Source organism: Sturnus vulgaris, chromosome 21, assembly GCF_052056855.1.
Source record: "Sturnus vulgaris isolate bStuVul1 chromosome 21, bStuVul1.hap1, whole genome shotgun sequence".
In the NCBI taxonomy this organism is placed as follows: Eukaryota; Metazoa; Chordata; class Aves; order Passeriformes; family Sturnidae; genus Sturnus; species Sturnus vulgaris.
Genome location: NC_142263.1, coordinates 2,780,442 through 2,791,069, shown reverse-complemented (window position 1 = coordinate 2,791,069; position 10,628 = coordinate 2,780,442). Strand labels below are relative to the sequence as shown.

Genomic DNA, 10,628 nt, shown 5'->3' with positions numbered 1-10,628 from the left:
CCACAGCCCGCGCGTTCCCGATGGATTTCCACGGGATCCATCATCCACACAGCGAGCCCCGCCATGGGCAGCACATGGAAATTCAAACGAAATGCTCCTTCAGTCCCAAATTTCTGAGTTTTATACCCTCGATTTATGGAAAGGGGAGTTCCTAATTCTAAATTCTGCTATATTGCTATGGAAAGGAAAACGAGGCATCAGCTGTAGGGGTTGTTTTAGAGCTGCACAGTGATTTTTTTTTTTTTTTTTTTTAATTTTTTTTAAATTTTTTTGGTGATTTTTGGGCTAGGATGAAGCACTGGGAGATGCTAGCTGGACCAAAAATAGTGAAATTGGGGAAAAAAAAACCAAACAAACTTCTGTTAATGATGGAAACACTTGAAGGATACTGCTTCCTCACGTGTAAAAAATTTCAAATAGTCCCATGTTACAAATAGAGAAAAAAAGGCAATAGCAGGGGAGGTATCTTGATTACAAGGCCATTAACACCTGCTGCAAATACAATTCAGGAACGCCAAGAAACTGAGATTTTTATCAGCTTTAAACACATTCAGTTCCCAAGACGTTGAGGCAATAGCTCAGTGGGTGATCTGGTATTTTCTCCCCTCTCAGTATTGCCATGGTAAAAGTTTCCCCCAGGCAGTGATGCTTGATCAGTTGGGTTTTTCTTGTTTAAATGATAATTAAAGTTTCAACTGATACCAGACACTGAGCAGGAAAAGCAGTAGCTGTGCTGCTCAGGCTCCAAAGAAATGAGTGTTTGCAAATTCAAAATTAAAAATCCCGTTTAGCTGTTCAGTTGAAAGCTAAGTTCTAATTATTGTAGAGCCAAAATCCAGATTTGTTGTTTGTTTTTTTGTTGTTTTTTTTTTTTTTAATAGATTTCCCTAAAGTTTTCATGGTGCTGCTCAAGCTGTGCTTGGGAAGTTTGTAACCAAACTAACCCAGAATCAAATGTGAGAATGGGATTTTATTTTGCTGCTGATAAAAACACTGTTATCCCTAAAAACTTTCCACTTTTTATGAATCAAGAGTTTAGAACATAAAGAAGAAATCTTGGCTTTTTTTATGGTGATATTTTACTACAGCCTCAGAGCTGTGTGAGCCCCCAGATTTCCATGATGATGCTGAATTTAAAGCAATATAATTCCAATTTATCACCACCCTAAATCAATCTCATCACAACAGAAACCCTTGTTATATATTTCAAAATAATCTTGATTTTTCACCTCGTAAATAATAGCTTCCTTCTATTAACAAACTGAAACTTCTGCTGCACACATGGGGTGGAAAAAAAAATTTTCACTTCTGTGCAGCAGCCTCTTGATGATGTAAATTTGTTTTGTTGATGGTTTCTTGTGGTTTCTGGGTGATTGAAAGTTCAAGTAACTTCTGTCACCACTTCCTGCTGATAACCTCGTCTAGATCTGTTAAATACAGAACTTTTAGCACTGGGGAGAGGGGCTGAAAATCTGGATTTTGCTCTTTGCTGCTGGCTGGGGAAGGCAGGAGGTCATCTAAGAAAAGAAGAAGCTTAAAGTAAGTCTTAAAAGCAGCGGCTGTCTAAAGATAATATAATTTTTTTTTTCTTTTAACAGCATTTTTCCTCTTTATTGGGTGTATTTAATAGCTGCTGACTACCCTAGTGCTTGAATCTTTTTTGGCAGCGTGTTTAAATTGTACCACGAGTGTACAAAGAGTGAAAAAAATGTCGTTTAGTATTGAAAATCCGGTTGTGGAATTCTTCACCCAGCTGGCTCAGTAATGTGATCAGAGGGGTGGGCTTGGCTTGTGTGGAAGGAAAATAATTTATAGCACAAGGTAGGATGTTATTTTACCCACAAAAATTATAATAATTAATGGAAATATTATCTTATTAGTCCATGTATTTAACATTCGAACCAGAATATTGCTTTTATTACCAATTAAAGAATTTTGCAGTAAAATATCATTAAGAATTTGCGTTAGCAGGCGAGTGTTAGAACAAGAATAATCTCATAAAGCAAATATATTTCAGCCCTGAAGATGTAGAACTTTAATCCATGGATGGAAAAATGGCCAGATATGAAAATATTAATTCAATATTTTTAATATTTTTAAATATCCAGGGCCAAGAAAGTGGGATGAGTCCCTGCCCATGTCAGGGGTGCAATGGGATGGATTTCAAGGTTCCTTCCACCCCAAACCCTTCTGGGATTATTAAACCCGTGCTTTATACACTGAATTATTGTTATTAGGGAATAAAAACAGGGAGAAGTCTTCAAATTGCCTGAGCTGCTGGGTTAATGAAGAGCTTGGAGGGGATGGTGTTTAATTGGGGTTTGCTGGGTGTGTGAGCACGCCTGCAGCTGTTGGGGTGCAAAACTGGGGTACAAAAGTGCCAGGATCTCTGCTGGAAAAATTCATGGCAGGGGCTGGGATGGAGATTTCCAGGAGAAATATGGAATATCCTCATTTTTGCAATTAGTGCTGTGGCGTGGTGGAAAAGCTGGGTTGGTATTGGGGGATTTGGGGGGTTAATATTGGTGAAATTTGGGGTTAATAGTGATGGATTTGGGGGTTAGTATTGGTGGAATTCGGGGGTTAATACTGGTGTATTTTGGGGTTAATATTGGTGGATTTTGGGGTTAAGATTGGTGAATTTTAGGGTTAATACTGGTGGGTTTTGGGGTTAATATCGGTGAATTTTGTGTCAATGCTCTGCCGCTGCTTCCCCCGGCGCCCACCCCGCGCACCAGACACCGCTAATTACCGCCCTTCATTAACGCCCGCTAATTACCTGCGCGGGGAAAGACGGAAACACCGCACACACCGTGGGGAGGGGACCACAGCCGCCCCTTTTCCCTGCTCCGTGACCCAAAAACCCGGGACCCCGGGGGCCGCGCATCCTGCGCGCATCCCCTCGGGCGGGCGCGGCGCCTTTAAGAGCCCGCGCCGCGTTTGTTGTGCGGCCGCGCGAGCCGCGCTCCCATTGGCTGCGGCTGCGCGAGCCGCTCTCCCATTGGCTGCGGCCGCCGCCGCCGCTGCGTGCGGACCCTCCGGTGAGCGTGGAGGGGGCGGGAGCACCGCGCCAGTGTCGCGCTCTGAATGGCTGGGCAAAAATGGGCTGCGGCCGGACACAGCCAATCAGCGGCGTGTTGCTATGTGCCGGTGGGCGCTGATTGGTTAGAGGAGGTGTCGCTCAACGCCGGCAGGGTATAAGTAGAGGGAGCAGGCGGTGCGCGGGGGAGGCGCTGCGGGCTCTGTGCGCGTCGGCGGCCGCCGCGCTCGGTCCGCGCCGGGACGCGCTCGGTGCGGCCGCGGTGAGTGAGGGCGGCACGGAGAGCGTGAGGGCGTGAGGGGCGAGCGGCCGCCGAGGAGAAACGTCCCGGCCCGAGCGCGGCGGGGCCGGGGCTGGGCGGCCGCGCGCAGCTGCGCCACAGCCGCGTCTGTGTCCGTGTGTCCCCGTGTCCCCCCCCGCCTCCACCCGCCGCGCGGACCCGGGGGAGCATCCCCGGGGGGCTCCATGAGGGCCGGTAGAGGAGATGGGGGAGCCCCCGGTGCTGGCGGTGAGAGAGCCGGGCTGGGCGAGCGGCGGCCTTTGTGTGCGCGGCCGGGCGAGGGGATGGAGGCGGGGGGCAACAGGTCCGGCCGGGAGGGGTTCGGTGCCACCGGTGAACGGTGGCACGGGGATCAGCGAGGAAACGCCGCTGATCGGGAGGAGGAGGAGGAGGAGCAGAGCTTCTCCTTCCTCGCCACCCATCTCATAAGCCCTGACCCCGCAGGGTCTGCAGGGGTCTCGGGCAGTGACTCCGCGGAGCTGCAGCATCTTCCCCCGGGGCTCCGGGGCAGCAGCTCCGTTTGCCAGCAGTGCTGCGAGTCCCCGCAGCCCCGGCCGTGCCCGGCTGTGGCTGTGCCAGAGCGCTGCCATCGTGCCCGGGGGGAACACAGGGATTGCGGGGTACCCTGGGGATGCCCCTCCCGGAGCAGTTCTGGTACACTGAGTACGGAAACCAGGCACGGAGTAACTCAGCTGCTGCTCCGTGGTGTTGCTGTGGCCTCTGATAAGGGGTGTAGCAGCTTCCTCTTTTGCAGAGCTCCGCCGAGGGCCAGGGCTCCGGGCGAAATGGTAACGGGGTTCTGCATCTCCATAGAAACTTCTGGGTTTGAGCCAGAAAAGCCAGACAAGTTTTAGGTGACAGAATAGCCATGGGTCCATAGCTTTAGGTTTTAATGCTTATTTTTGAAGTCAAGCTGATTTGAAATGCTTCTGTTAAAACGTTGGGGGGGGGGAAAAAGAGTGGAATCCTTTGCCCTTTTACCCCACAATTGACTGGAGTGGCTGTGTCCTCACCTTTTAGTGTCTTAGAAAACAGCCAGAGGAAGGCCTGTCAGACCAGTGTTCCTGGTGTGCAGCTGGGCAAGGGCGGGACAGGGCACAGCACCTGCCTTGCTGCCCCTGCCTTGCTGCCCCTGCCTTGCTGCCCCTGCCTTCCTGAGGGCCGGCTCCCTGCTCCAGATAAGGATTTTTCCTAATGCGTTTACGGTTACTTAAAGCTGGGCAGTGCAGGGAGGCCTGTGCTGAGTGAGAGGGTTGTAAACAAGCAGATACTGAGGGAGCTTGCCTTGTAATCCGTGAGAGGATTCTGCCTGGAAAGGATGTGTTTTGTGACTTCATCCTCGCTGAGCACTCCCACTGATTTTGTTCAAGATCTCATCGTGTTGGATCCACGCCTCTGGTTCCTTGTAAACATTGTTTGCTGTGTAATAGCACTGCTGGAACAGGGAATTAGGATGTTCTCCTTTTCTCCCTGGATCCCTGGTTCTTGTTTCCTGCTCAAAGCGAGGGCTGTGCTTCAAAGCTGAGGTTGGGAATGCTGTAGGGAGGGCAGAGACATTGTTTTCATCTGATGGAGATGTCAAGTGCTTCTCTTATTTATTTATTATTTTAGTTTTCTTTGCAGGTGTCTCTTTCGCAGTGCCAGGATTGGAATAACTGGCAAAACAGTCCTTGAGCTCCCTCGTGTCCTCTGGATCCATAGATTCTGAATAAATGATTTCCTTTCCTTGCTGCTTGGTGTGTGCAGTTGAGTCAGGGTTGTGTTGAAGAACACAGCATCCCTACCTGTAAATCCACATTCCCTCAAAGGCTCCTTGACTCATGGATTGAGTACCTGTTGCTGAGAGAGAATTTAATTAAGGAACTGGTCACTCTGGTGTAGGTCCTGGCTGCCAGTTTAGAAAGTTGGGACCTCCTTCATCTGGTGTACTACAAAAGCATTGCAGGGATTGCAGAGGAGTAAAAAAACCATTTATTTCTTGTTCTTGCATCACGGCCTTGCCTTTGCCTATGTGTGTGGAAGAAGAGACACCAATAAAGTCAGGCTTTCATTGGGCTTTGGTCATTAACTGGCAGATCTTTGTTTGCTTGAGCTTAAGCAGTCTTCATTAGAGGTCAGCTGTGGAGTGCTGGAGCACAGAGTGAAGTCAAGAATGGGGAAATTGAGAGTTCAGTTCCCTGGGCTGTTTTGAAGCTGATCAGGATGTCCAAGATGTAGCAGGGTGTGTTTATTGCCTGGAAACCAGGGTACACAGCTGCCTTTTCCCACCCCTTGACAGAGACCTGTAAGCTGGTCCTTCAGGATGTTCCCTCTCTTCTGTGCCTGTTTATTAGCAGGTCTTGTCTTTTGGATTCAATCACAGTGATTAATGGCTAAGGACAGGTTTCCTTTCCCTTCCAGAATGGGGAAGTCCGTGGAAGAGAGGGACTATTCTGACTCAAAAGATTTTCCATTTCTTAATACAAGATCTTTACCTGGTAAATCAGTGTCTCTGGGCTGTGTGATGCTGGTTGAGAATGTGGATTTCTTACCTTTTGTCTTTTTGGGAAGAATAAAAAGACAGTTTTCCAGGAGTGCTGTGTCCTGGGCCTGAATCCTATTCCCTGTAGCCCCCATTGGTCCCTGTTTTTTATGTCCCTGGATTTTGGCAGTGGGTTATCTCAGAGTCTGGTTTCTGCCGTGTCATTTTACCTTTTTGTCCCTGTTTATCAGGATCTGTGGCTGTCCTGCAGCACATAAACTGAGTGGTCTTGATTCTTCTCCTTTTCTGCTGGACAGCCACATCTCCCAGGCCTGCCTGGGAGCATTTCCACCCTCTGGTGTGGGATGTGTTGGCCATCAGGAGCAGCTCCGTCTCCGGAAGCGTCACTGGACTGGCCAAGCCACTTAAGGCTGCAGGAAATAACATAATTAATGAGACTTAGTTCTCCCACATCTTGTACCTGACAATCTCAAGTCACTTGACAATGCTAATTAAAGCTAATCACGCTCCTCTGTTTTTAGTAAATAGCTATTATCCCTGCTTCACTCTTGCTTTAACAAATGGTAGTGCCAGGCACTGGTGAGTCACTGGAAGTTATGGGAATGCAACCTGGCAGAGCTGCCTTCCTGTCTCACCGACAGGTCCACCTAGAGATTGGATTTTTACACGTGCTCAGGTGTTGGAGAATGGTAAAATTTGAGATGTTTTGCTGACTCACAAAAATACATCTCTTTTGGACTTTTTTTTTTTATCACTGCCGTCGCGACTTGTACAGAACAAAACTCCTGCAGTTGAGCAAAGGCTACTAAAAGTTCCAAAAGCTGAGGATGCTTTGAAGTTGCCCTTCAGAGAAGTTTTTGATCTGCTGGGAGGGGAGGCAGAATGGTGTCACTTCTCCTGTTTCACACTGGCACCACGAGGACAAAACGTAGAGTGGTGTGACCTGGGCATTGCACAGCCCAGCCACGGAGCTCCAGAAGAAACCTCTGAGGTTTCACTGATAAAATATGGCTGGAGCAAGATGTTACTAAAAACAGACTGTCCAGCATCACAAACAAAAAAGATAGGGTTAATGATTAACTGTGGGAAAATAAGAAATCTTCAGGAGAATCCCAGGAACTCCCAGCTCAGACATGCGTCAGTTCTGTCACAGAGCTGTGCAAAGGTGAGTCAGTTCACCTGCCTTGGCAGGCTGGAGAGGATATCCAGGAGGAACTAATGACAAAACCTGGCAGGGTAACAGCTGACTTGACCTTCTTAAACTTAGATTCAGTTACAAAGTATCTGTCATGTGAAGAGCCAAGCTCTAAATCTTCACCTGACTTTGCTCCCCTGACACTGGGAAGCGAGAAGAGTTGGGGCTGAAATGCCACAGAGTTTGTCCCTTGTTAATGCAGGAACTGCTTGCATTGAAAGTGTTTCTGGCAGAGATGGGTCAGAATTCACCATCTTATCCTCAGCTGTACTCGGAAAGGAATCAGATGTTGCAGGATAAAAGATAAACTTGCTGCTGGGCAGAGCAAGGCTGTGTTAAAGAACCCTGTGGGCAGGTGAAAACTTGGGAATTTGGCAAGGGGAGCTTGTAGTAGTGAGTCATGACAGGCAGCTCTAGCAGACCCTTCTTTAATGTCTTTAAGGATATTGGAATGATCCTTGCAATAGATAAATGTTCTCACTCCCTGCCCTGGCTTTATCAGGGAGAAACGGATGATCCATCCAGCAGCCCCAGGTAATTGAATCCTGGTCATACCTACGTTTGCCAGAGAGGGAGATAATAAAGTGATCTGAGGAACACCACAGAAAATGCATTGATGGGAGATTTATTTGGACAGCCAGACTGTTCTGCAATTAAAGCAAATCAAGATGAGAAGCTGGGATGATGAAAAGCGTTTCCATTTTGTCAGTAAATGATCAGTTGGATGGGAAGAGCTTCTCCTTGCTGCCTTTAGTTCAGGTCGGTGCCTGAATAGCAAGGCAGGGGTCTTGTTTCATTTTGTGTCCGTGTGATAATGGCAAAGTCCCCGATCTGGGGCTCCCGGTGTGACCTTCACCTTGAACGTGGCTTTGTCCAGCACAAGGAAGAGTCTGAAACGAGGAGCTGGAGCTCAGCTGATTCAGCTGCAGGACTCTTACCCCTCCCTGGTGCTATGCAAAATACACAGGAGGAAATGGAGTCACTTGTGTGTTAAATTAGCCCAGCTCGCAGCTTTTATTTGTGGCAGGAGTGGGATTTGCTGGTGGGAGCAGACGGAAGCACTGCCCGGGTCAGAACCTCACAGCTTCTCCGGGTGCCTTTCCCTGCTGTGTTTGGTACCTCTGGAGTGGCCCCTGCTGGAAATGGGCCCTGGATTTGGCTGGAGGGACCCGAAGGTGGGCAGCTCACAGCTGTAATCTCGCCCTGCTGCTCCTTATCAGCAGCACAGGCTCTTCTGCATTGCAAAGATATCGCTGCCAGGCAACTCGGGAGAGTGGGAAGAGAATTCAGCCAGAGGTGTCAGTCATTCCTTGGAGAGGATGAATCTTGCAGTCCCTGCTCGTGTGGTTTCAGAGACAGGCCTGGAAAAAGTAATAAATTATAATCTTGCAGTAATACCTTTAAATAAAAAGAGGTTTAAAGAAACCTTCTGTAATAAACTATTGAGCCAGGTGATGTCTGTCCTAGCTTGTCCCTTGTCTTTTTGAGGTGAAATTGTAAGGGAAAGGCTTTGATTAAAATACACAGAATTGTTTCCCTTCCCTGCTTCCCAGTGCTGTCTGATGGTGCTTTGGGTCCTGGGGAGAGATGAGTGAGCAATTCTGACACTGAATGGGCCAAGCCCAACCTTAGGCCATAAAGAAACTCAGAAAATTCTCTGTTGTCACCTGCTCTCCGTAGTCAGGAGCCACAAAGAAACACCTCTGCACCATCTTCACTGAGTTATTTCAACCTGTTCTTTCCCTTTCCAGTTGGCTGAATGCTGTAATTCACACAAGGATTCCTGCTTGGAATGCAGGAGCCTTTTGGACTTGCTTCTTGCATCTGAGAACCTGAAAATGCAGTGGTGTGGGTTATTAAAATAAATGCAACTTTTTAATTTGATTTAATCTCCAAATTGACAGAACCTAAATCAACTATGTAAAGAACCATTTTAAAATGTTCTTGAATATTATTAAGTAATGTGTTTTTACTGGGTTGTGATGACAAAGCTACATAGACTTAAACAAAATTATAACTCGAAGTGAGTTTTAAAGTTTGCTCTTTGTTCCTTTTAAGTTTTAACTCATTTTGCTGTGCTTTTCAGGTGACCTTTAGAGGAAGCCTGTCCATCAGAGACACCTCAGGGGGAGTTTGTTGTAGGGTGCTGTATCTCTATTTGACCAGAAGAATAGTGATAGATATAGAGTGATGATCTTAAAAGAGGAAAAAAAAAAAAAAAAAAAGCCACCAAACCCCAACCTTTGAAAGGTGATTAATATAATCATGCTGGCAGTTGTGGCAGGGTTGGTGCTGTTCAGCAGGATAACGCTGGGGTTTTTCCTGCCGGGCTGGCCGTGGAATGTGGAGCACGGCAGGTGCAGCAGGGTTGGCATCGTGCCCGTGCCTGGATCCCTGTGGCTGGAGAGGCCGGGATTGCCTCCTGCTGCAGCAATTCCTGAGGCCCTCTAGTGGCTTCCTGGCACGTGTCTGGAATGCTGTTTGCCATCAGCATCACCTCCACCCCTCCCCTTTCCCCCAAAACCACCAATCTCCTCCTCACGGTGATGAAGAGATGAAGTCACTTGCTAGAAGAGGAGGAAAAGGGGTTAAATATTATTATTATTATTTGTGTTGTAATTTCGTCCATGCAGCTGATTAAGCTCCGTGCAGAGGGTTCCTGCTGGCTGTTTCCCACATTTTCTCAGGTTCTTTTCCTACTCCGAGGTTTGGAGGATGAGCTGAGGTGTTAGAGGACACCCGGGGATCAGTGGTGCTGCTGAGTTCCTTGCAGTGCCACCTTAGCCAGGCTTTGAAATGGGTGCATTTCAGAAACTCGATGCTGAAGGAGTGAAGCACGCTGTGTTCACCCATCTGCTGTTTCAGCTCCTTGCTTGGCTTTCCCTTGTGTTGTTCCCTGGTTAAATTCAGGATGCTCATCCTTCCTTCCAGACTTTCCACCAGGTACATCCCACCCTCCCACCTTCACACGATCTGGTTCATCTTTCCCAGAGCTGTGGATCTCCAGAGCTGCCCCAAACCAGGATATTTTGTCACCATCAGAGTATAAAATGTTCCTTTAGCAGTGCCAGGTGTCTCTGAGGGACCTGCCACTCTGATAACTTCTATTCCATAAGGGAGCAGAGCCAGGGCATCAAACCCCAACTCCAATTAGAGACCAGCTTTCCTCCTTCAGGCTGCATTAGGAATATTCAGGCAGTTTTTGTCTAGAAAACCTTGGTAAGTGGCTGTACTTACCTTGAGAATTTTCTTAGAATCCTGCTCAGAGCCTGGAGCAAGCCAGGCTGCCCCAGCTTAGACACAGAAAATTCTCCAAACCCAATTCCTCTTGTGCTTTCCTTGCACTGGGAATCAGCACATCCCAAACTCTTGCTTTATTAATGAAAATAGACCCACCAAAGGAAAAAAGTTTGGTTTCCAAATATCTGCATTATTTCAGAGCTGCTACAAACAGCTTTCTGTAGCATTTGCTATATTCTAATGAGTATTTCAGGCTGAAGTTTATCTTCAAAATTGAATAATCCATTAAAAAAAAAACCTCTCAGACCCAACAAACCTGTTGTTTGTCCTGCCACAATGAACATTTGCATCTGAGCTGAATTGCAAATGGATTTTATTCAAAATTAGGCTT

At 47.5% G+C, this 10,628-nt stretch overlaps 1 protein-coding gene across 1 annotated transcript in view; it reads left to right on the top strand.

Annotated features, from left to right (window-relative positions):
- Window positions 1–3,232: 3,232 nt before the first annotated feature.
- The window catches only part of YPEL2 (yippee like 2), a 34,566-nt gene continuing 27,170 nt past the window's right edge, over window positions 3,233–10,628 (top strand). Inside the window, exon 1 of the mRNA XM_014876555.2 lies at window positions 3,233–3,302. The gene's annotated coding sequence lies outside the window, so the exon portion shown is untranslated. The remainder of the gene's footprint in view (window positions 3,303–10,628) is intronic.